This window comes from Aquarana catesbeiana, linkage group LG05 (genome assembly GCF_042186555.1).
Source record: "Aquarana catesbeiana isolate 2022-GZ linkage group LG05, ASM4218655v1, whole genome shotgun sequence".
Taxonomy (NCBI): Eukaryota; Metazoa; Chordata; class Amphibia; order Anura; family Ranidae; genus Aquarana; species Aquarana catesbeiana.
Window position 1 is genome coordinate 150,201,390 of NC_133328.1, and position 27,607 is coordinate 150,228,996.

Consider the following 27,607-nt stretch of genomic DNA (forward strand, 5'->3'; position numbering starts at 1 on the left):
CACATATCTCCCTTCCTTATCAGTTCTGATCTTGGAAATCTAAGGAGATGTGAACCAAGACACACACACCTCTCAAATATGTGGTGTGAGTGGAGTGGTACACTCCCCCATGTAAAGTTAAGACAGGACAATGAGTCTCTGGTGAGGTGTGTCTCATGTAGGGCACAAATCGCAGGCACTTGGTTACGTAGCATTGTGGATACCACAGTACGTTTGAAGCTGGGTTCACATGGGTTTGCATGCGGCTCACAGCAGGGGTCCAGTGCATCCCCGTTTACCGTTTTAGGTCCGATTTCAGCTCTGGGTTTAAGGCTGGGTGAATGTGAACCCAGCTTTTAAAGAGTCATGTAGCCCCAGAAAATTCCATGACACTATAGATATTGTATTCATGTTACGGAGGAAAGTATATATAGCATAGGCACATGGTGTAGGACAGAGTTTTTGGCCTAAGAGGGTATGCAAACATCAACTGACCATGATGGCGCAACAGGTACATAGCATAGACTTCCCATGTGCCTAGATCAGCCAGGTGCAATGCTCCGGAATAGTGAAAGAACAAGCAGAACGACTGGGTGCAACTGCAATCCCACATTGGCAAGGGGACAGTGTAGAAGTGTCTGAGGAAGGTGGAACTTTCATGTCCACTGACTTCCAACACTGTCACAGGCACATAGGTGTAGATAACCAAAGCAATGAACATTCGTGGAGGACAACAAGTCTCTTCTGCCGCCAGTATTGCAGCATACTAAAAGAACAAAAAAGGGGTAATAGTACCGATGAAGCTGTTTCTTGATGAAGTTAGCCAACTCACTTCGCTCTTTGTAGAAACGTAGTCAGATATTCTCAATGCCATTTGTAGATACTGGTCAAATGTAGATATACAGTATCTCACAAAAGTGAGTACACCTCTCACATTTTTGTAAATATTTTATTATATCTTTGTGACAACACTGAAGAAATGACACTTTGCTACAATGTAAAGTAGTGAGTGTACAGCTTGTATAACAGTGTAAATTTGGTGTCCCACAAAATAACTCAACACACAGCCATCAATGTTTAAACTGCTGGTAACAAAAGTGAGAACACCCCTAAGTGAAAATGTCCAAATTGGGCCCAAAGTGTCAATATTTTATTTTGTGTGGCCACCAATTTTTTCCAGCACCGCCTTAACCCTCATGGAGTTCACCAGAGCTTCATAGGTTGCCACTGGAGTCCTTTTCCACTCCTCTATGAGGACATCACAGGGCTGGTGGATGTTAGAGATCTTGCGCTTCTTTACCTTCCGTTTAAGGATGCCCCACAGATGCTCAATAGGGTTTAGGTCTGGGGACATGCTTGGCCAGTCCATCATCTTTACCCTCAGCTTCTTTAGCAAGGCAGTGGTTGTCTTGGAGGTGGGTTTGGGGTTGTTTTGTTGGAATACTGCCCTGTGGCCCAGTCTTTGAAGGGAGGGGATCATGCTCTGCTCCAGTATGTCACAGTACATGTTGGCATTTATGGTTCCCTCAATGAACTGTAGCTCCCCAGTGCCGGCAGCACTCATGCAGCCCCAGACCATGACACTTCCACCACCATGCTTGACTGTAGGCAAGACACACTTGTCTTCGTACTCCTCACCTGGTTGCTGCCACACGCTTGACATCATCTGAACCAAATAAGTTTATCTTGGTCTCATCAGAACACAGGACATGGTTCCAGTAATCCATGTCCTTAGTCTGCTAGTCTTCAGCATACTGTTTGCGGGCTTTCTTGTGCATCATCTTTAGAAGAGGTTTCCTTCTGGGACAACAGTGTGCGGCGTATGGTCTGAGAACTGACAGGCTGACCCCCCATCCCTTCAACAATGCTGGCAGCACTCATACATCTATTTCCCAAAGACAACCTCTAGATATGACGCTGAGCATGTGCACTCGACTTCTTTGGTCAATCATGGCAAGGCCTGTCCTGAGTGGAATCTGTCCTGTTCAACTGCTGTATGGTCTTGGCCACTGTGCTGCAGCTCAGTTTCAGGGTCTTGGCAATCTTCTTATAGCCTAGGCCATCTTTATGTAGAGCAACAATTCTTTTTTTCAGATCCTCAAAGAGTTCTTTGCCATGAGGTGCCATGTTGAACTTCTAGTGACCAGTTTGAGAGAGTGAGAGCGGTAACACCAAATTTAACACCCCTGCTCCCCATTCACACCAAAGACCTTGTAACACCAACGAGTCACATGACATCGGGGAGGAAAAATGGCTAATTGGGCCCAATTTGGACATTTTTACTTAGGGGTGTACGCACTTTTGTTGCCAGCAGTTTATACATTAATGGCTGCGTGTTGTGTTATTTTGAGGGGACATAATAAAATATTTACAAAAATGTGAGGGGTGTACTCACTTTTGTGAGATACTGTACTGTCCTGATGTGGTTGTTGGTAAAGTAAGGCATCTCAGTTGTCTTCCTCCATGGGTCGGTGGGGCTGACGAAAGACATGTTCTTTGGAATTCAGCCAAGTAGAAGCCTCAGCTGCGTTTTTGAAAAAGTGGACCTGCACCCCGGGTTGTAATGCAGAGTTTAGTTGGGTACAGCATGGCAAAGGAGGCCTGTAGCTGAAGGCGTTGTTTAACCACTGTAAATTTGGCTCTGCTTTTCTGGACCTCAGCGGAGTAATCGGGGTAAAACTGGACTCGCCCCCCCATTGAGCTGTAGGTTTTGACATTCCCAGACAAGAGGCAAGACAGTTTCTTTATCTCTATCATTCAATAGGCGAGCCAACATAGTACGCGGCGGGCGTCCTGGTTGCCAGGGCCTCAGGGGTACTCTGTGGTCCCTTTCTACAGCATAAAGAGAGGTGAAGGCTTCTTTGCCAAAAACTACTATCAGCCAGAGTTACAAAAAGTCAGTGGGATCCCTACCTACCTTCCACCTTCTCTGGCAGTCCCACGGATATTATTTCACCCGAGGAGGTTTTTGCATTAGTACATTAGTAGAAACAGGGCTCGTCCGTAGCAGGTGCTGCACATACTCGCCAGCACTCTATGGATCTTCAAATGTTGTCCAAAGCTTTGATTGCAGAAAAATCACATCACAAAAAGACAAGTGCAATGTTTCAAAGCCACGCAGGACCCCTTCATCGGGCACTGATCATCAGAAGAACCAACCAGCCCCCTAAAGATGCATGACGTCAGTATCCCTGGAGTCAATTTTGCCTAAGTGAGAATCCAGGAAGTACAATGAAGGTTACTCTTATATCGCCTATACACGTATATTTGTCATTCTTTTATGGATTTCTCACTCTTCCTTGTTTTTTCCTTCTGGAAAAGCTTGGTCTTTGATTGTGTCTTTTCTCAGACTGACTGGGAAAAAAGAATGACAAATATTCACATCTAGGCGATATAAGGGTAACCTTCACTGCATTTCCTGGATTGTCACCTAGGTGAATTTGACTCCTGGGATACTGACGTCATGCATCTTTATTGGGCTGGTTGGTTCTTCTGGTGATCAGTCATCAGTTGGCTCCCTCATAGGTGGGGCGGTTCCAAGAACCATGAAGAGCAAGCTAGCCCCTTGATGACTTCAGAGAAAAAGATGGCTGCACCTGACCAGAGTGGTCATCAGCTGTTTTTTTTACTCTGGATCTTTCATTTGTTGGCGGACCACAGGGAGGACCTGGGCCTCCAGGTCCACAACTGGGTGCAGAGAAGCAATCCTTCTTCCTTTAGGAGTATGCAAGCTTGTGATCTATAACCCAGGCGCTTTTGGCCATTATAATCTTTGGCCCAACTCTTTTTTAAGGAGGATCATAGTACTTACTACTACCTGATGGTGGAGGTCTCTGCTGTACTCACACAGAGGACATCTCTTGGAATATATTTCACTGTGAATGATATATAATGGGACTTTTACATATGGACTATACTCATCCATTAAATAGTTGATGCATTGCAGATATTTTTATTCAATAATTATTTTGCACGTGTTGAGAATTTCATGTTTTTCTTTTGCACTACATTGATATTAAATTACACTTTATAAGTGGTTGTTGATGATTTTTTTTAATCGGTCGTTTCTATTAAATTATTAATTAGAAATATAGTCAAACATAAAATTAAATATGTGATAAAGGCTGCCCACATCAGGGTTTTTCTAAGTACATTGTGTAACATTCAGTAAATACCTGTTAATCCTACCAGCAGAATCATATAGGAAATCCCCTTGATATGGTGACAATGCTCTTCTTTCTACATCGAAATCACCAAAGTGTTATCTCCCATGCTGCTGATTAGGATGCTTAGATGCTGACACCACACCTATCAGAACAGCCATGACTAGCTCTCCGCATAGCCTGGTGGACTGGCAGCACCAATTTATCTACAGGGCCCATTCACTTTAATGCTGCATACACACGGTCTGAATTTTCGTCAAAAAAAGTGTGATGGGAGCTCTTGGTCAGATATTCCGACCGTGTTCCATCCAACTTTTTCTGTCTGAATTTCCGCCAGCAAAAGATTGAGAGCTGGTTCTCTATTTTTCCGATGGAAAACCCCTTTTGCAGGGGACAAAAGGTTACCCACTTGTCCACAGTTGCACCAGCAAAGAGGTGATTGCAAAGCATAGAACTAGGCTACCTGATAGGGCGTAAGGTACCATCTAGAGATTTTCTGAGAGAGCTCCCAATGGCTTGTACAACGTGAAATAAGATAAGTCAATTTGAGCGCCTATAGCCACTGTTCTGGGGTATAGAAACTCTGTAAATCTTCCTCCCTCTTAGGATGGGGCTAGACTTACAGAATGTGTTTTTTAGGCAGCTAACTATAGATATGAGCAAAGCAGTAAGTAAAATATTAAAATTCTTTACTGAAGGGTAATGGATAAGTGTAACAACATATGTTGTTACACTTATTCATTACCCTTCAGTAAAGAATTTTAATATTTTACTTAATGCTTTGCTCATATCTATAGTTAGCTGCCTAAAAACTCAGCTCGGGGGACTTTTTCCCATTTTTCTTGTCTATATTGGGGTGAGCAGCATTGATATCTCTCCTTAATGTGTCTTCCCTCTTTGCTAGACTTGCAGAATGTAGTTTTACAATGCAGGGTGTTGTAGAAGAGGGTGATACCTTTGAAGCCCGGTGATGGCGATTCATAGTAGGTATGTACCAAGGAGGGAATTTTTATCACTGGGATACGGTGTTTCCCCAGAAATTTGGTTATTTGAATATATAAATAGAGTTCGGTAGATGGAACATCGTATTGGCTAGATAGCTCTGAAAAAGACTTTGGTGAGCCATTATCTAGAATATCCTCGACCCATTGAATGTTACGATCACTCCACTTCCAAACAGACATATATGAAGTATGAACTTTCAACGCTTTATGTGGCATGCAAAGCTGGTGAGTCCCAGTAGGCAGAGTGAGCCAACAAGGCTCTCCAAGCTATAACAGAGGCCTGTACTGTAATTGGTAAAATACTCAATTGGAGTGGTTTCCAAAAATCGCCCATGAGAAGTGTGGGAAGATGCTGTAAGTTCATCCAATTTAAAAAAAAAAATTAGGATAGGTTTCAAATCTGCACAGTGTAGCACATTTTGATGCTGGTTATTGCATCACAATGCACTGTTGCGCACATCAATAAGAAGTCAATGAGGCTTCTACAAAAAAGACATTAAACATGCCAACTTCCCTCAAAAATGTCTGTTCATCACAGCAAAATAAAAAAAAAATAGGGGGTTTCAATGGAATTTAAGTTTCTGGAAATATTTTAAATGAAAGTAGGTGACCTGGCTACTAGTCTCACAGAGACCCACCAACTGGCAAAAAAATGCTCTTTTTAAAAGGCAGCTGAATCTGTAAGTACAATTGCCACCTCTTTGGCTCATTCTTCCATTGTATCTGTTTAACACTCATTTGCATTGTTTGATACAACTCCCGCAGGATTCAGTGACTATTACCAAGGGAGTTCTGTACACCTCGTGGCTGACGCAAATCCATGAACGCAGAACGTGAGCACAAAGAGAGCACCCCATTTTAACTAATGCTCTCTGATACTTTTTCTTGCTTCCAACATCCTAGAAAATGTCAATAAAGCTAAGTAATGGCATTTAAACAAGCCTGAAGAGCAAACAAAGTCAAAAAACCTGTGCATGACCAAATCAATAGCACAGCTATTTTCAGAAGTAGCTTCCGTCCAAATTCAAAGTGCTATTTAAATTAAAAATGAACAATTCTCTGGTAATCGTCAATACAAACTGTTCTTAAAGCTGAACTCTAGGAGGTATAATACCAAAACTGTAGGTCCAGCATGTCTCCCTCTTGCATACATTTTTATGTCTGTATCTCCTACAATGGCCTCTCTTCCAAATAGCTTAAGACCAGTTGGGCCACTTTTACGTGCTTCCACTAAGTGTTTTGGGACAGAATGGTAGCCTGCTTCCTTAAAGTGATTTTAAACCCTTGTTTTTTTAAGCACTTTCAACAGCTGATTTGATCACTTATTGGTTAAAGTAAAACTACAGTGGGGAAAATAATTATTTGATCCCCTGCAGATTTTGTAAGTTTGCCCACTTACAAAGAAATGAAGGGTCTTTAATTGTTATCATAAGTGTATTTTAAATGGTAGAGACAGAATACCAACCAAAAATTCATAAAAAAACACGATACAAATGTTATAAATTGAGTTGCAGTTCAGTGAGTAAAATAATTATTTGATCCCCAAGCAAAACATGACTTAGTACTTGGCGGAGAACCCCATGCAGGCAAGCACAGAGGTAAGACATTTCTTGTAGCTGGTTACCAGGTTTGCACATATCTCAGGAGGGATTTTGGTCCACTCTTTACAGATCTCTAAATCCTTAAGGTTTCTTGGCTGTCACTTGGCAACTCAAAGTTTCAGCTCCCTCCATAACATTTTCAATAGGATTAAGGTCTGGAGACTGGCTAGGCCACTCCATAACCTTAATGTGCTTCTTCTTGAGCTACTCCTTTGTTGCCTTGGCAGGATGTTTTGGGTCATTGTCATCCTGGAAGACCCATCAACTACCCATCTTCAGTGTTCTGGCTGAGGGAAGAAGGTTCTCATCCGAAGATTTTACAATACATGGCTCCGTCCATTGGCCCCCAATGCAGCAAAGTGAGCTTGTACCTTTAGCAGAGAAACTGCCCCAAAGCATAGGGTTTCCACTTCTGTGCTTGACTGTAGGGATGGTGTTCTTAGGGTCATAGTCAGTATTTTTCTTCCTCCAAACACGGGAGAGTCAAGTTAATGCCAAAGAGCTCAATTTTAGTCTCATCTGACCACAGTACTTTCTCCCAATCCTTCTCTGAATCATTTAGCTGTTCACTGGCAAACTTTAGATGGGCCTGTACATGTGCCTTCTTGAGGAGGGGGACCTTGCAGGCAATGCAGGATTTCAATCCATGGTGGCGTAATGTGATATAAACCCTGTCAAATTTTTTTTCGCCATCTGTGTTGTGTCCCATTGTGGAGATTTACATGTACCTTGAGTTCCTGTCTCATAGCCAAATAGAAAGTAAGAGCAAATCCCTGCAAATGCAAATTAAGGGAATCCATTGCCCCCCCTTAGGTCACCAGAACTAGTGCCCTCATTGGAAGATTTCCCCCCTTTTACTTTTCTGGGGACAACCCAACGTGTGGGATATTATTTTACCTTCACTTTCAATGATAATGGTAAACAGGAGAAATAGAGGGTGTAAATCTCCCTAACGGAGGCATAAACAGCTATAATAACCCAATAGGTGGTCTAATCCATCCCCACTCTGTCCAAAACAAAAGAAAAAGTTTTGCCATTAGTTAAACGTTAAATGATGCAGCTTCTTTATCCTTTAAATTCTTGGGTATCTTCTTGTTTAAGCTGGTGTCATGACTGCTGCCCCAGAATTCCATTTTCATGGTGGTACCTTTCTCTTGCAATACCTTATGGAGCCACCCTTGCATGCAGGGACTAGAGCTGTGTCTCCTTACACTTGTGTGAATCACAGCCCATAGACTAGGATAGCAAGACACTCCCCTGCTCCCCCTTTACTTCTTTAAGCTAACCAATTTTACTCCAGACTTCATTGGCATTAACAGTTGTAAACTGTGCTCAGGTCATAAAACAAACAAATATTTTACTTGGGAATGTTGATTATTTTATTGGGCTCAATGTATAAAGCTAAAAATTCTGAGGGTTTAATACTACCTCAAGAATATATTATAAATTATATATATTATATATATATTATATATATATATATATATATATATATATATATATATATATATATATATATATACCCTCCGAACCCAACCCCTGAAGGGCTGGAGGTGCAACCCACATACAACATCTCACAAGGGTAGACAGGTACAACATGTTGTATGCCTTCATTAACAGTGTGATTTCTAGCGTCCAAACCTAGTCCAGCTAGCATGATAGCCCTTGGCTTTTCTATCTCTCACCCTACTAAGAGCAATGTATCTCCTGGGGTCATGTGGTTTCCTAAAGACAATCTTCTTTTATTAACCACTAGCTGACCAGTCACCACAGTTATACTGCAGCAGGTAGGCACGGCTGCGCAAATCGCCATAGCTATACGACGGCTCTTTAAGACGCTATAGCAGGTGCGCACACGCGTAGCGACCTAAATCTATCCCCTATTTTGTAGACGCTATAACTTTTGCGCAAACCAATCAATATACGCTTATTGCGTTTTTTTTTTTTTTTTTTTTACCAAAAACGTGTAGAAGAATACATATCGACCTAAACTGAGGAAGAAGTTTTTTTTTTAAATAATTTATTATAGCAAAAAGTACAAAATATTTAGTTTTTTTCAAAATCTACACTTTTTGTTTATAGCGCAAAAAATAAAAACCACAGAGGTGATCAAATACCACCAAAAGAAAGCTCTATTTGTGGGGAAAAAGGGACATCAATTTTTGTTTGGTTACGTCGCACAACCGCGCAACTGTCAGTTAAAGCGACGCAATGCCAAAAATGGCCTGGTCAGGAAGGGGGCAAATCCTTCCGCGGCTGAAGTGGTTAATTTTCAGTTTTTGTCCAGAGCTCTTTTAATGTCAAAGGCCTTATTATTGTATCTAGTGCAAAACTGGATTTGCATCTCTTTTTGGTGGGCCTTGACCTGTAAGGCTCATACATACTATAAGAAAATCGGGCGAACAGTTTTGTCCAAAGAATTTTCGTATGATTTTTGTATAGTGTGTACACAACTTTTGATAGCCGATTCCGGAAGAGACAAACTCCAAAACTTTTCTCGAGAAAAATCAGAAAAGAAAAACTGCTCATGATCAGAAACGATAAAAAACAAAAAAAAAGCCTTGTACGAATTTTCGTTCATCAGATCCGATCCGACGATCACTTTTATCATGCTTTTCTTGATTTGTATTATACTGTACTGTACTTGTAAATACATCAGTATTTCTTATAAGCTTTTTCAATCAGAGCCTCACGATACCCTTCTGCCTGCAACTTCTTAAACAGGATCTTACCCTGTTTTTCATAATCCTTCACCTTGAGTGCATGTCCGATTCAGTCTACAGAATTGTCCAAAAGGTACATTCTGGATCCACTGGTGGTGGTGACTACTACTAACATATAGGTAGGAGTTGCCAGATAACAGGAACAGATTCTGGAGAGCCGCACTCTTGAAAAATTAGGCTAATTTATTTGGAAAAATTCACATCAAAAACAAAGATAACAGCAGACAAAGAGAGCTGACGTTTCGCACTAACGTTAGTGCTTATTCACAGCTAGAATAAGCAGTAACGTTAGTGCGAAACGAGTGCGGCTCTCCAGAATCTGTTCCTGTTTCCTGCTATTAGCAATTGCCAGCACCTACGGCTTCCGAACCCAGAGGAATTTTACTTTTTGTCTGTTAAACACTCTTGGAGCGGTGACATCTCTCCCTCTATAATCTACTCATAAGAGTTGCCAGATGTTGGTTTAAAGTGATATTAAAGGCATTTTTTTTGTTTTTTTAAAATAACAAACATGTTATACATACCTGTTCTGTGCGCCCCGACCCTCCTGTTCTCAGGTCCTCTGCCGGAGCTTCTGGTCCCTCCCTCCTGCCGAGTGCCCCTAGAGCAAGCAGCTTGCTCTGGGGCACCCAAGCAGGCTCGCTCCCGAGCCACTGCTCTGCATGTCCATTCACACACAGAGCTGCGGCTCTACCCACCCCCTCTCACTCATTGGATCACTGGCCGTGTTTGACATTGGCTCAGCCAATAAGGAGAGAGAGTCCTCGGAGAGCTAAGATTGCTGTATCAAGATGAGGCTCGGGTAAGTATTAGGGGGCTGGGGCGCACACAGAAGTTTTTTTTACTTTAATGCATAGAATGCATTAAGATAAAAAATATTCTGCCTTTAGAGCCACTTCAAAGCTATTATAAAAGGATAATTGAAAAAAAAAAAGTGGTTTGCACAGAGCAGCCCCAAACTTCTTCTTCTTGGGTCCCCCCACTGGCACTCCTATTCAGCGAGTGCACCCATAGGAAGCTGCTTCCTATGACATGGCTCCCCAAATCATCACCTACTGTGGAAACTTAACACTGGACCTCATGCAACTTGGATTTGGTGCCTCTCCACTCTTCCTCCAGACTCTGGGACCTCGATTTCCAAATTAAATGTAACATTTTCCACAGTCCGGGATAATTTGGGGAGCCATGGCATCTGCTGGTGTTGGTCAATTGTGTTTTATCAAGTAGTCCAAAGTCAGTGCAGCCCTCTACCAGGAAATTCTAGAGGACTTCATGCTTTCCTCTGCTGACCAGCTTTATGGAGATGCTGATTTCCTTTTCCAGCAAGACTGGGCACCTACCCACACTGCCAAAAATACCAATACCTGGTTTAATACTCATGGTATCACTGTGCTTGATTGGCCAGCAAACTTGCCTGACCTAAACCCCATAGAGAATCTGTGGGGTATTGTCAAGAGGAAGACGAGACACCAGACCCAACAATGTAGACAAGCTGAAAGCCGCTATCAAAGAAACCTGGGCTTCCATAACACCTCAGCAGTGCCACAGGCTGATCCCCTCCATGCCACGCTGCATTGATGCAGTAATCCATGCAAAAGGAGCCCCGACCAAGTATTGAATGCATACTATACTGTACATGGACATACTTTTTAATAAGCCAACATTTCTGTATTAAAATACCTTTTGTTTATTGGTCTTATGTAATATTCTAATTTTTCTGAGATACTGAATTTTGGGTTTTCACTAGCTGTAAGCCATAATCATCAAAATTAAAAGAATGAAATGCTTGAAACATATCACTCTGTGTGTAACGAATCCATATAAAATATACAAGTTTCACTTTTTGAATTGAATTATTGAAATAAATTAACTTTTTGATCATATTCTAATTTTATGAGATGCACCTGTATAATCTACGAGATGATCAGACAACAATACAACCTACACCTGAGATCAGATCTTGACTTTTTAGCCTTTATCTCCTTGCCTTTTGTCTGTATATCTTTAAATCTTCTTAATGCACACTTCTCTGCCAAAGAGATTGCAGACATTATCAAAACTTTGCCATTCAACAAATCACCAGGCCCAGACGGCTTTTCATCTGAGTATTATAAATTATTTTCCTCATTACAATCTCCATATTTTAGGGAGTTTATAATGCTGCTGTGTCCTCTGCATCACTTCCATCTGAAATGTTAACAGCTACAATAATTACCCTGACCAAACCAGGGAAGGAGCCGCTCTTAGCACAACATTTTAAGTCAATTTCTCGACTAAGTGTAGATTTAAAAATCTATGCAAAACTTCTAGCCAATAGAATCTCACGATGCTTACCACTACCGATGACGCAAGATCAGGTGGGATTTGTGTCAGGTCACCAAGCACCAAATGCCATGAGGCAAATCCTAAATTTACTGCATTATGCAGAGTTTACCAGGGTTGCCTTCTCTGTATCCTACATTATATGTAGAGAAGGCCTTCGATTGGCCCAATGTATTCCATCTTTAAGGTATTGGAGAAATTCAGCTTTATTGAAGAAGTGCACTCTGCATCATCTGCACTGTACACCTCACATTCGGCCCATGTTTTTTACAGAAGGAATGTAATCCAAAAGTTTCCAAATCACTAATGGCACATAGCAGGGGTGTCCCCTATCTCTCCTGATTTTCGCCTTACATATGAAGCATTTGGCCGAGAAAATTAGAACACGCCCAAATATTAGTGGTATAATAGTAAATGGCTGTTTGTAACTGTTTATCTCTTTCCGACTTGGCTCTTACCCTGCAAACGGCACATGATATACTGCACTTATTTAAAGTGGTTTAAACCCTGTTATACCACTTATACCTACGGATAAGCCTTTAATAGGAGAAGGCCTTCAATAGCCCGCAAACCCGGAAAAAGATCTAGGAGACATGTCGCCGGTCACATCGGTGTACGGGGACTGCTGCAACAGCTTCGATCTAAGGTATTTCATAATGAGCTAGTATGAGATGCATACTAGCTCATTATGTCTTTGTCTTGCAGGTTTTTTTTTTTTTTTTTTTTTTTTACATGGGTTTACAACCACTTTAATAGGGTTTTATATCACAAAATCAAAGTCTAGTATTTTGGGGATCAAAGTAGACTGCCACATTATCCTTCTTACAAACAAGGGTCTCTACAGTACCTGGACCATTGTTTACCACATACATTTCCAACATATATAAAAGTAAATTATGGCCCACTTATAACCAACATGCAGAGAGAACTAGACAGACTGAAAAAGTTCTATTTATCACAGTCTGAGAGACTAGCGTTAGTGCGTTAGTGCATCACAGATCGCTCCGGCTTTCTGATTTTAAACATTTTTTGCTCTAATGATTTTAATTAACCACTTGACGACCGCCTCACGCCGATTTACGTCGGCAAGGTGGCACGGACAGGCAAAATCACGTACATATACGTGATTTGCCTTCCGCGGGTGGGGGGTCCGATCGGTCCCCCCCCCCGGTGCCCGAGGCGGTCGCCATTTCTTCCCGGGCGATGAGAGGTGAGGGGGAGGCCATCCATTGTTGGCCACCCCCTCCCGATCGCTCCCGGCGAATGAGAATGCTTCCTTTCCCTCTGTAATGTAAACAGAGGGAAAGGAAGTGATGTCATCCCTCCTCGAGTCGGTCTTTTTGATCCGGCGCCGAGGAGAGAAGACATCAAGTAAGTCTGCACAACACTACACTAACAGTAGAACACGCCAGGCACACTTGTCACCCCCCATCACCCCCCGATCACCCCCCTGTACCCCCTGTCACTCTGACACCAATAGCATTTTTTTTTTTTTTGCATTGGTGTCAGTTTGTGTCAGTTACAAGTGTTAGGGCAGTTAGGTTAGCCCCCTTTAGGTCTAGGGTACCCCCCCTAATAAAAGTTAACCCCTTGATTACCCCCCGTCACCAGTGTCGCTAAGCGATCGTTTTTCTGATCGCTGTATTAGTGACACAGGTGACGCTAGTTAGGGAGGTAAGTATATAGGTTCGCTGTCAGTGTTTTATAGCGACAGGGACCCCCATATACTACCTGCTAAAGGTTTTAACCCCCTGATTGCCCCCTAGTTAACCCTTTCACCAGCGATCACCGTATAAGTGTTACGGGTGACGCTGGTTAGCTAGTTTGTTTTTTGTAGTTTATTACAGTTTATTATAGTTTTAGGGCACCCGCTGTTTATTACCCTATAAAGGTTTAACCCCCTAATTGCCCGGCGGTGATATAAATTACATTTTTATGGTCAGATAAGGTCTGCGTCGCCCCAGGCAGCGTCAGGTTAGAGCCAGTACCGCTAAAACCCACGCACGCAGCATACACCTCCCTTAGTTCTATAGTATCTGAGCGGATCGATATCTGATCCGATCAGATCTATACTCCCCAGCAGTTTAGGGTTCCCTGAAACGCAGTGTTAGCGGGATCAGCCCAGATACCTGCTAGCACCTGCGTTTTGCTCCTCGGCCCAGCCCTGCCCAGCCCACCCAAGTGCAGTATCGATCGATAACTGACACTTACAAAACACTAAGCACACATAACTGCAGCGTTCGCAGAGTCAGGCCTGATCCCTGCGATCGCTAACAGTTTTTTGGTAGCGTTTTGATACAGTCGCTGACAGTCAGGAGCTTTTTTGCCTGTGAGTCTCACTAGTGTACCCCTAAATTTAGAGCCCAAAATGGCAAATCGAAGGTACACTAGTGAAGAGGCCTACACGTTTCTGAGTATGACAGATAGTGAAGAGGAAGTCACTCATCTGTCAAGTTCAGGCTCAGAATACGAACCTGTAGAGGACAGCGGCTCCATGACAGATAGCTCTGACGACAGAGTTGTGGTCCCTGCTAAGGTCAGGCGTACCAGACCCCAATCTTCTTCTGTCCTTGAAGTGCAAGAACCGCAGGGCTCTCGTATGGAGCAGAGAAGTACTAGCGCCGCTATTCCTTCTGGTGAACTGGCAAGCACCAGCGGCCTAGTACACCCTGGTCGTACATCCAGCACTGCAGTATCACGTGGTGACATGGCGAGTCCCATAAGTGCAGTTCAAGCTGGCGAGGTGGCAAGCACTAGTAGTGTCCCGCTGCCACCAAGAAGACAAAGACAGGCCCGTCGTGGCCATAGTGCCCTTCCTGCTGCATTGGCCAATCCAATTGGGAACCCTCCACTTCTGCAGCACCCGTACTTCCCCCTTTCACTGGCCAACCCGGAATTCAGGTGGAAACAGTTGACTTTACGCCACTGGATTTTTATTCACTGTTTTTCACCGAAGATCTCTATAGATCTATTGTAGACCAAAGCAATTTATACGCTGGTCAACATATCGCCGCTAATCCCCAGTCCTCCCTTGCCAGAGATTGGAGACCAATTACGGTCTCCGAATTTAAGACCTTTCTGGGCCTTTCCCTCCTCATGGGGTTGAATAAAAAGAGTAAGTTGCGGTCATATTGGTCCACTGACCCAATTTACCATTCACCCTTGTTCTCTGCTTCCATGGCCAGGGCACGATACGAGCAGATTTTGCGGTTCATGCACTTCAACGACAATGAACTCTGTCGTCCTCGTGGAGACCCTGCATACGATCGGCTCTACAAAATTCGGCCCCTCGTAAACCACTTCAACCAACATTTTGCAGACTTGTTTACCCCCCATCAAGTTGTCTGCATTGATGAGTCCCTGATTAAATTTTCTGTCCGCTTGTCATTCAAACAGTACCTTCCCAGCAAGCGTGCCAGATACGGGGTCAAGATGTATAAGCTCTGTGACAGGGCCACAGGCTATACATATAGTTTTATGGTTTACGAGGGCAAAGATAGTCACGTAGAGCTGACAAACTGCCCTGACTACATAGGAAGCGCTGGCAAGATAGTGTGGGACTTGGTGTCACCCTTATTCGGAAAGGGGTACCACTTGTACGTGGACAATTATTATACGAGCGTGCCACTTTTTAGTCACTTGTTTGATCAGCAGATTGGAGCATGTGGCACCGTGCGACCTAATCGCCGGGGCTTTCCCCAGCGGCTTGTAGATTCCCGTCTTAGGCTGGGGGAGAGAGCCTGCTTGAAGTATAATAATTTGCTCGCTATGAAGTGGAGGGATAAGAAGAATGTTTTCGTTCTCACCTCCCTTCATGCAGACACGACGACCCAAATTCCTACGGCGACTGGTGTTGTGGAGAAACCCCTCTGTGTCCACGAATACAACCTTAATATGGGAGGGGTGGACCTCAACGACCAGTTGTTGGCGCCGTACCTAGTTGCCCGTAAGGCCAGACGCTGGTACAAAAAAGTGTCTGTTTATTTATTTCAATTGGCTTTGCTGAACGCTCATGTGCTATACAGAGCTTCAGGACAGACTGGATCCTTCCTTAAATTCCAGGAAGAGATCGTCAGAGCCCTTCTGTTTCCAGACGGTGCTCTACCTCACCTTCCCCAACCAAATGCAGTAAGCCGGCTGCATGAGCGGCATTTTCTTTATGCCATCCCGAGTACCCCTACCCAACGAGCCCCCCAAAAAAGATGTCGTGTCTGTAGCAAGCGCGGATTTAGGCGTGACACCCGGTCTTATTGTCCCTCCTGTCCTGGCAATCCTGGTCTTTGCATGGGTGAATGCTTTGAACGCTACCATACATTAGTTGAGTATTAGCGTAGGGTTCAGCACTGCACAGACTAGGCACACTAACACAGGGTCTCCCAAGATGCCATTGCATTTTGAGAGACCCAAACCTGGAACGAGTTACAAAAGTTAAAAGTTACTAAAAAAAAGTGTAAAAAAAAAAAAAATTAAAAAAAAATTAAAAAAAATAAAAACACAAAAAAATATATAAAATAAAAAAACCAAAAATAGTTGTTGTTGTTTTATTGTTCTCTCTCTCTCTATTCTCTCTCTATTGTTCTGCTCTTTTTTACTCTATTCTATTCTGCAATGTTTTATTGTTATTATGTTTTACCATGTTTGCTTTTCAGATTTTTTATACTTTACCGTTTACTGTGTTTTGTTGGTAACCATTTTATTGTTTTCAGGTACGCCATTCAGTTGCAGCGCGGATTTATTTATCTTGACACCAACAGCGTTTGCTCCCACGATATATAAAGCCGTGACTCCAGTGCTGTCGGAGGTGATTTCACCACCACAGTTACATACTTCAGCATATATGCCGAAGCGTGGGGGCAGCAGTGGGTGGAGGAGCAATTTGCTCCTGCCTTTTGCGGGAGGATGTCCCCATGCTTCGGCATATATATATTTTTGGCACAGGTTGCGTTAAATGTTTTATTTTTTACTATGTTTTTTTTTTGTATTTGCTTTGCAGGTATGGTAAGTCTTACTGTTATACTGTAATGTTACTTTGGTTTATTGTTAACCATCATTTGCTTAGCAGGTACGCCATTCAGTTGCAGCGCGGATTTATTTATCTTGACAGCAACAGCGTTTGCTCCCACGATATATAAAGCCGTGACTCCAGTGCTGTCGGAGGTGATTTCACCACCACAGTTACATACTTCAGCATATATGCCGAAGCGTGGGGGCAGCAGTGGGTGGAGGAGCAATTTGCTCCTGCCTTTTGCGGGAGGATGCCCCCATGCTTCGGCATATATAAATGGTGCATGTATGCCCATCATTAGAAGTGGGTGGATGAAGGGAGGTATTCTAATGGTGGGCATACCCACCGATCAATATCTTTTTTTCGTTCAGCCCACAGGCTGCATGAAAAAAAAGTTTACAATATATGCCTAACAAGGACCAGCAACGTACTGGTATGTTGCTGGACTTTGAGTGGTTATACCAGAATGATGCCTGCAGGTTTAGGTATCATCTTGGTATCATTCTTTTCAGCCAGCGGTCGGCTTTCATGTAAAAGCAATCCTAGCGGCTAATTAGCCTCTAGACTGCTTTTGCAAGCAGTGGGAGGGAATGACACCCCCCCCCCACCGTCTTCCATGTTTTTCTCTGGCTTTCCTGTCCCAACAGGGAACCTGAAAATGCAGCCGGTGATTCAGCCAGCTGACCATAGAGCTGATCAGAGACCAGAATGGCTCCAAACATCTCTATGGCCTAAGAAACCGGAAGCTACGAGCATTTCATGACTTAGATTTCGCCGAATGTAAACAGCGCCATTGGGAAATTGGGAAAGCATTTTATCACACCGATCTTGGTGTGGTCAGATGCTTTGAGGGCAGAGGAGAGATCTAGGGTCTAATAGAGCCCAATTTTTAAAAAAAAAGAGTACCTGTCACTACCTATTGCTATCATAGGGGATATTTACATTCCCTGAGATAACAATAAAATTAATAAAAAAAAAAAAAAAAAAAAAATGAAAGGAACAGTTTAAAAATAAGATAAAAAAGCAAAAAAATAATAAAGAAAAAAAAAAAAAAAAAAAAAAAAAAAAAAAAAAGCACCCCTGTCCCCCCCCTGCTCTCGCGCAAAGGCGAACGCAAGCGTCGGTCTGGCGTCAAATGTAAACAGCAATTGCACCATGCATATGAGGTATCACCGCGAAGGACAGAACGAGGGCAGTAATTTTAGCAGTAGACCTCCTCTGTAAATCTAAAGTGGTAACCTGTAAAGGCTTTTAAAGGCTTTTAAAAATGTATTTATTTTGTCGCCGCTGCGCGTTTGTGCGCAATTTTAAAGCATGTCATGTTTGGTATCCATGTACTCGGCCTAAGATCATCTTTTTTATTTCATCAAACATTTGGGCAATATAGTGTGTTTTAGTGCATTAAAATTTAAAAAAGTGTGTTTTTTCCCCAAAAAATGCGTTTGAAAAATCGCTGCGCAAATACTGTGTGAAAAAAAAATATGAAACACCCACCATTTCAATCTGTAGGGCATTTGCTTTAAAAAAAATATATAATGTTTGGGGTTCAAAGTAATTTTCTTGCAAAAAAAAATTATTTTTTCATGTAATCAAAAAGTGTCAGAAAGGGCTTTGTCTTCAAGTGGTTAGAAGAGTGGGTGATGTGTGACATAAGCTTCTAAATGTTGTGCATAAAATGCCAGGACAGTTCAAACCCCCCCCAAATGACCCCATTTTGGAAAGTAGACACCCCAAGCTATTTGCTGAGAGGCATGTCGAGTCCATTGAATATTTTATATTGTGACACAAGTTGCGGGAAAGAGACAAATCTTTTTTTTTTTTTTTTTTTTTTTTTTGCACAAAGTTGTCACTAAATGATATATTGCTCAAACATGCCATGGGAATATGTGAAATTACACCCCAAAATACATTCTGTTGCTTCTCCTAAGTATGGGGATACCACATGTGTGGGACTTTTTGGGAGCCTAGCCGCACACGGGACCCCGAAAACCAAGCACCGCCTTCAGGCTTTCTAAGGGCGTAAATTTTTGATTTCACTCTTCACTGCCTAGCACAGTTTCGGAGGCCATGGAATGCCCAGATGGCACAACCCCCCCCCCCCCCCAAATGACCCCATTTTGGAAAATAGACACCCCAAGCTATTTGCTGAGAGGTATAGTGAGTATTTTGCAGACCTCACTTTTTGTCACAAACTTTCAAAAATTGAAAAAAGAAAAAAAAAATACATTTTTCTTGTCTTTCTTCATTTTCAAAAACAAATGAGAGCTGCAAAATACTCACCATGCCTCTCAGCAAATAGCTTGGGGTGTCTACTTTCCAAAATGGGGTCATTTGGGGGGGTTTTGTGCCATCTGGGCTTTTTATGGCCTTCAAAACTGTGATAGGCAGTGAGGAGTGAAATCACAACTTTACGCCCTTAGAAATCCTGAAGGCGGTGCTTGGTTTTCGGGGCCCCGTATGCGGCTAGGCTCCCAAAAAGTCCCACACATGTGGTATCCCCATACTCAGGAGAAGCAGCTAAATGTATTTTGGGGTGCAATTCCACATATGCCCATGGCCTGTGTGAGAAATATATCATTTAGTGACAACTTTGTGCAAAAAAAAAAAAAAAAATTGTCACTTTCCCGCAACTTGTGTCAAAAAATAAAATATTCCATGGACTCAACATGCCTCTCAGCAAATAGCTTGGGGTGTCTACTTTCAAAATGGGGTCATTTGGGGGGGTTTTGTGCCATCTTGGCATTTTATGGCCTTCAAAACTGTGATAGGTAGTGAGGAGTGAAATCACAACATTACGCCCTTAGAAATCCTGAAGGCGGTGCTTGGTTTTCGGGGCCCCGTACGCGGCTAGGCTCCCAAAAAGTCCCACACATGTGGTATCCCCATACTCAGGAGAAGCAGCTAAATGTATTTTGGGGTGCAATTCCACATATGCCCATGGCCTGTGTGAGAAATATATCATTTAGTGACAACTTTGTGCAAAAAAAAAAAAAATTGTCACTTTCCAGCAACTTGTGTCAAAAAAGAAAGTATTCCATGGACTCAACATGCCTCTCAGCAAATAGCTTGGGGTGTCTACTTTCCAAAATGGGGTCATACTCAGGAGAAGCAGCTGAATGTATTTTGGGGTGCAATTCCACATAGGCCCATGGCCTGTGTGAGCAATATATCATTTAGTGACAACTTTTTGTAAATATTTTTTTTTTTTGTCATTATTCAATCACTTGGGACAAAAAAAATAAATATTCAATGGGTTCAACATGCTTCTCAGCAATTTCCTTGGGGTGTCTACTTTCCAAAATGGGGTCATTTGGGGGGGGGTTGTACTGCCCTGCCATTTTAGCACCTCAAGAAATGACATAGGCAGTCATAAACTAAAAGCTATGTAAATTCCAGAAAATGTACCCTAGTTTGTAGACGCTATAACTTTTGCGCAAACCAATAAATATACGCTTATTGACATTTTTTTTACCAAAGACATGTGGCCGAATAAATTTTGGCCTAAATGTATGACTAAAATTGAGTTTATTGGATTTTTTTTATAACAAAAAGTAGAAAATATCATTTTTTTTCAAAATTTTCGGTCTTTTTCCGTTTATAGCGCAAAAAATAAAAACCGCAGAGGTGATCAAATGCCATCAAAAGAAAGCTCTATTTGTGGGAAGAAAAGGACGCAAATTTCGTTTGGGTACAGCATTGCATGACCGCGCAATTAAAAGTTAAAGCGACGCAGTGCAAATTGGAAAAAGACCTCTGGTCCTTAGGCAGCATAATGGTCCGGGGCTCAAGTGGTTAAATGTGAGTACCCATCAGTATTACCAATAAATATTTGGAAATTTGTACGGTATCACACTATGGTGTTTCTTTCCTCTCTACATGTGGGCAACATCTAAGAGGTTAACAGGAAGGAGACCACTTACATCGCAGACGAGGAGGCACTTGGAGAACACAGGACAGGAAGTTTCCTCCCACTCCACAGGCTACACAGTGGCTCATACTGTGAAGGTGAAATACCTCCTTGTGGGGTGAAAAATAGTGGTGAGTGCGTTTATTATGGGGCACTGTTTTCTAAGAAGCACAGAACAATTTGAAGGAGCACATTGTCACTTTATCATTGGACTCTTTTTTATACACTAGGGTTTAAGGACGGTATATGCATATTTCTGAACCCAGTTTCACAGCAATACTATATACCAGTTATATATGTTGTATTTTTTTGGCACAGAAATGTTACTTTGAATTGCAGATTTTGCACAGGATTGTGGATTTCACACAGGAAAAGTTAGCGCTTTTCTATTTGTTTTTTCATTTTATTTTTGATTGAATGCACATCGCTTCTAACAGTATGCATTATAAATAAGCAATCAGGAAGTTTACACAGTAGGATAACCTTTACATTTCTTATTTTCTGCACTTTGTGTCACTTTTTGCATTATATGCACCCGTGGTATACACACCCCTCAAGTATCTAGAGGTTGCAAATTTACCTCTTAATAAGAGCAGCGCCATATCTATCCTTCCCCTTTTTTCATATTTTTCTAGATTTACCTTAGGGTAAATTTATTGATAGAGGCTGCAGCTCTTCACATATTTTACATTTAATTTTCATTTGTACCATAAGCGCGGGAGTCAAATCTTTCACAGTAAAGTTAGCCCAATTTTTTTGTATAATGTGAAAGATGATATTACGCCGAGTAAATAGATACCCAACATGTCATGCTTTAAAATTGCGCACACTCATGGAATGACACCAAACTTCGGTACTTAAAAATCTCCATAGGTGACGCTTTAAAATTTTTTACAGGTTACATGTTTACAGTTACAGAGGAGGTCTACGCACGCAGCGATACCTCACATGTGTGGTTTGAACAGTGTTTACATATGTGGGTGGGACTTGCGTTTGTGTTCGCTTCTGAGCACAAGCTACCGGGGACAGGGGCGTTTTAAATTTTTTTTTTTTTTTATTTTTTTTTTTATTTTACTTTATTTTTTTTTTATTTTTACACTTTCTTTTACATTTTTTTTTTTTTATCACTTTTATTCCTATTACAAGGAATGTAAACATCCCTTGTAATAGGAATTGTTTGTAACAGGTCCTCTTTATGGAGAGATGTGGGGTCAATAACACACCATACCACTCCTCCAGGCTGGAAAGCATGAGATCGAAAAAAAAAAAAAAAAAATGCACGATCTCATGCTTACCAGCTGCCATCGCGGCTTTGTTTACATCTGCGGCCCAGGCATGACGTCATAACGTTACACTCGGGCCTCCAACGGCCATAGAGATGACTGGTGACGATGATCTGGTCACTGGAAAATCTCTATGGTCATCATCTGGCGGCGGCCAATTCTTTCTCCGGGTCCCCTATGGCACGGGAGAGCCCAGAGACGCACCGGATGGTGGCGGGAGAGGGGAATGCTCCAGTCGCCTGTAAGAACAATCAAGCAGCGGAACTGCTGCTATGATCGTTCTTATGGTGCACAGAATCGCCGGCTGAAAACAAGGATATCTGAATGATGCCTGTAGCTGCACCCATCATTCAGATATTCCCACTGAAAGTCAAAGAGCTCATGTTTTTAACCCCCCCCCCCCTCAATTGCAAAGGAGACCTCTCAAACCCTGGCTCACGCTGAAAAGTCAGTCTTGGGCTAATTATTAAAGCAGAACTCCTGCTGAAAATAACAAGATAAACATTAAAGTGTATCTATATTCATTTCTACAAAATCAAATATTCATTTCTACATTGTATTCCCATTGTTTCTAGCCTCCTCCTATTAACCCCAGCAACCTTGAAGTTTGTAAACCTACTTTTAATTCTGTGACACGTATTCAGAACTGAGGCGGGTTCAGACACGACTCAGTTTTGTTTCGGGAAAGAGACATGAAGTCCCGGTCATACTGACGGAACACACCGCTGTATACTGTATGCAGCTGATGCTACAAAAGCGTTTAGACAGCGCTGACAGCGGCTGCAGCAATAAGTAAAGGAAAACGTTTGTTTGGGTCAGCTTGGCTGAAACTATTTAAGGTAACACCAAAGCCGGAGTTAGGTCGGTCACAGATGGGTCGAAGCTTTCCTGGCTCAGCAGGAAACATGGAACCGTGTATGGGCAGGCTGAATGTACCAAGTTGACTGATCGATCAACTTGAGTACAACCAGCCTGCCAGATTTTACATGTGATTTTTGCAAGCGGCTGGTATACCATGTCTCGGTGGGAGGGATTCCCCCGTCAACACTGTGGGAGAACTTGTGGTTGCAGGAAATAAATTTGCTTCATGTATGGCCCTCCTTAGGATTTAAAGGGAGGTAAAAATACAGATTTTATAAGAGCCTGCACTATTATTATTTATAGTGTTACTCCAGTGAAAACTTGTATTTGGTTTTGGATACGGTGGGGAAGTGTAGGAAGCTCTGACAGTTGGGGGGATTTCCCCTTATTTCCTGTTATGATGAAAGGAAGATTCATCCTCTCTATTTGTCATGTTTCCATTATCACTTAACCACTTCAGCTCCAGAAGGTTTACCCCCCTTCAGGCCATTTTTGCGATACAGCACTGTGTTACTTTAACTGAAAATTGCGCAGTCGTGTGACGCTGTAGCCAAATTAAATTGATGTCCCTTTTTCTCACAAATAGAGCTTTCTTTTGGTGGTATTTGATCACCTCTGTGGTTTTTATTTTTTGCGCTATAAAACAAAAATACCGACAATTTAAAAAAAAAAAAAAAAAAAACATATTTCTTACTTCCTGCTATTAAACACATCCAATAAAAAAAATGTAAAAAATCTAATTTCTTTATCAGTTTAGGCCAATATGTATTCTGCTACATATTTTTGATTAAAAAATCCCAATAAGCGTATATTGATTGGTGTGCACAAAAGTTATAGCGTCTACAAACTATGGGATATTTTTATGGAATTTTTTTTTTTTTTTTACTGGTAATGGCGACGATCAGCGATTTACAGCAGGACTGCAACATTGCGGCGGACAAATCAGACACTGAGTGAAACTTTTTGGGGACCAGTGACACCAATACAGTGATCAGTGCTAAAAAAATATGCACTGTCACTGTACTAATGCAACTGGCAGGCAAGGGGCTAACATCAGCGGTGATCAAAGGGTTAAATATGTGCCTAGGGAGTGCTTTCTAAGTGTGTGTGTGTGTGGTGCTTGTACCGTGGGAGGACAAAGATCCGTGTTCCTGCTTAGCAGAAACACAGGATCTCTCTTTCCTTCTCACAGAACAGTGATCTGCCTTGTTTACATGCCTCTGTTGCGAACGATCGGCAAGTCCTGGCAGACATTGGCTCACAGTGGGAGCTGGTCGCCGGCGGAGCGCTGCAAACCTGGAAGTAGAAATCATGTACAGATACGTTATTACGCCGGTAGGGGCAGTAGTACATATAGGTGGGGCAGTTGGCACTCTCCACTGTATCAAAAAGAAAAAAGGAGTTTGTCTTTCATATTACTTGAAGACTTTTATCTTGTTCTCTTCAAACACAAACAAGGAAATAGTTCAGTGAGATAATCAGAAACGATACTCCAGTCAGCGGGTGCTAAAGGTCTCACTACAATGGTGGCAGCAAACATTTCCTGGTCTGGTATGACTTGTCAGACTTCTGGGTGATGTACGGTATATTATGTACCACATTGATAATCAATTTCCTAGATATGGCTGTACTCTGTATAAAATTAGCATTAACGGGGACCATTCTAAATGTCTTTTGTATGCAGTAACAGTATATACTGTATTATTACCCACGTCCAGTAATAACAATATATACTGTATTATTACCCATGTCCAGTAATAACAGTATATACTGCATGTCACCCGTGTCCAGTAATAACAGTATATACTGCATGTCACCCGTGTCCAGTAATAACAGTATATACTGCATGTCACCCGTGTCCAGTAATAACAGTATATACTGCATGTCACCCGTGTCCAGTAATAACAGTATATACTGTATGTCACCAGTGTCCAGTAATAACAGTATATACTGTATGTCACCCGTGTCCAGTAATAACAGTATATACTGTATGTCACCAGTGTCCAGTAATAACAGTATATACTGTATGTCACCAGTGTCCAGTAATAACAGTATATACTGTATGTCACCAGTGTCCAGTAATAACAGTATATACTGCATGTCACCCGTGTCCAGTAATAACAGTATATACTGTATGTCACCCGTGTCCAGTAATAGCATTATATACTGTATGTCACCAGTGTCCAGTAATAACAGTATATACTGTATGTCACCCGTGTCCAGTAATAACAGTATATACTGTATGTCACCAGTGTCCAGTAATAACAGTATATACTGTATGTCACCCATGTCCATTAATAACAGTATATACTGTATTATTACCCATGTCCAGTAATAACAGGATATACTGTATTATTACCCATGTCCAGTAATAACAGTATATACTGTATGTCACCCGTGTCCAGTAATAACAGTATATACTGCATGTCACCCGTGTCCAGTAATAACAGTATATACTGTATGTCACCAGTGTCCAGTAATAACAGTATATACTGTATGTCACCCATGTCCATTAATAACAGTATATACTGTATTATTACCCATGTCCAGTAATAACAGGATATACTGTATTATTACCCATGTCCAGTAATAACAGTATATACTGTATGTCACCCGTGTCCAGTAATAACAGTATATACTGTATGTCACCCGTGTCCAGTAATAACAGTAAATAGTGTATGTCACCCGTGTCCAGTAATAACAGTAAATAGTGTATGTCACCCGTGTCCAGTAATAACAGTAAATAGTGTATGTCACCCGTGTCCAGTAATAACAGTATATACTGTATGTCACCTGGGAATTTGATATCACCTATGTCCTGGGTTCCCAACCAGAAAATGTGTGATTCCTGGAATAAATTCACCATAACAGTGTCAGACTTTAGTTTCATACAAGTAGAGAGCAATGAGGAAATATATATAAAAGAGTGTAGAGGACATACCATGACCCCACATCGGGGAGTACATTAGACAACGTGAACCCCACCACAGATACAGGAGATAAAATCCTAGTAATCACATCAGGGGGTACAGGGGATATAGTAATCACATCAGGGGGTACAGGGGATATAGTAATCACATCAGGGGGTACAGAATATAAAACAAACCCCAAGAAGGTAGAGGAGATAGAGACCTCCTCCCAGGGGATACAGAGAATAAATACCCCCCAGAGGGTACAAAAAATGCCCCCCCCCCCCCCCCCGAGGAAGTAGATGAGATAAGTCTATGGAGTGTCCCCAGGCAGGGATATCAGGAGGTGACTCCTCTGTGTATAGCGGGGTATTCCTAGCACGGCGTGGTCACCCCGGCTCTCTGTAGTGATGAGAAGTCCTGAGTCATAGGTGACCACAATCGCTGATCATCTTACCTCCGATGTATCGGAAATCCCGATCTGATCACCCCGGTGCCTCGTATGTCATCTACATCGGCCGATCAGCCCCCCCATAGGATGACGATCTCCCCCCATACACCGAGCTCCGGGCCGACCTGCCAGTGGTCAGGGGGCGGGGCCGTTCCTCTTCCGGACACAAAGGTTACTTTTGGTTTTGTTTCCAGAGGAGCTGAACGTGCCGAGCTGTACCCACCATCCCGGGACTCCGCCCCCTCCGATTACTTCCGCCCTCCCTCATCTCTTCTGCGGGCTGTACGGAGAGAGAACCGACCGGGAGACTCCGTGTCTTCTCTGTACTGAGGATGGCATCCTCGGCATCCCTCCACACGTGCAGGATCGGGGCAGTTCTAGGAGGAGTTCCATAGATGAGGATACACAGCCCGATCCCTTCTTCTGTCCCAATAGTCCTTCTACTGCCCTATATCTAATGAGTTATACTATTACCTATATATATATATATATATATATATATATATATATATATATATATATATATATATATATATATAATATGAGATATACTATTAGCTATATATATATATATATATACACATACATACATATACACACAAACACACACACACATACACAATGCTGTGAAAAAGTATTTACCCCCTTTCTGATTTTTTTTTTTTTTTTTTTTGCATATTTGTCACATTTAAAAAAAAATGTATTATTACACAAAGATAACCTGAGTAAATACAAAATGCAGTTTTTAAATTATGGCTTCATTTATTAAGGCAAAGAAGTTGTTTAAACCTGCCTGGCCCTATGTGAAAAAATAATTACCCCCCAAACCTAATAACTGATTGTGCCAACAACTGCAATGAAGCGTTTGCGATAACTGGCAATGAGTCTTTCACATTGCTGTGGAGGAATTTTGGTCCACTCTTCTTTGCAGAATTGTTTTAATTCAGCCACATTGGAGGGTTTTCCAGCATGAACGGCCTGTGTAAGGTCATGATACAGCATCCCAATCGGATTTAAGTCTGGGCTTTCACTAGGCCACTCCAAAACCTACATTTTGCTTTGTTTGAACCATTTGGAGGTGGACTTGCTGTTGTGTTTTGGATCATTGTCCTGCTGCATAAGTGCACTTGAGCTTGAGGTCACAAACTGATGGCCGGACATTCTCCTTTAGGATTTTCTAGCAAAGCTCAGAATTCATGGTTCCATCAATTATGGTAAGTCGTCCAGGTCTTGAAGCTGCAAAGCAGCCCCTGACCATCACGCTACCACCACCATGTCTGACTGTTGGTATTATGTTCTTGTTATGAAATGCTATATTAGTTTTATGCCAGAAGTAACGGGACGCACACCTTCCATGAGTTAAATTTTTGTCTCATCAGTCCACAGAATATTTGCCTAA

General features: G+C 42.1%; 1 protein-coding gene across 1 annotated transcript in view; it reads right to left on the bottom strand.

Moving 5' to 3' along the window:
• AZI2 (5-azacytidine induced 2) overlaps window positions 1–26,579 on the bottom strand; it is an 88,625-nt gene extending 62,046 nt beyond the window's left edge. Inside the window, exon 1 of the mRNA XM_073630279.1 lies at window positions 26,215–26,579. The gene's annotated coding sequence lies outside the window, so the exon portion shown is untranslated. The remainder of the gene's footprint in view (window positions 1–26,214) is intronic.
• Window positions 26,580–27,607: the final 1,028 nt, after the last annotated feature.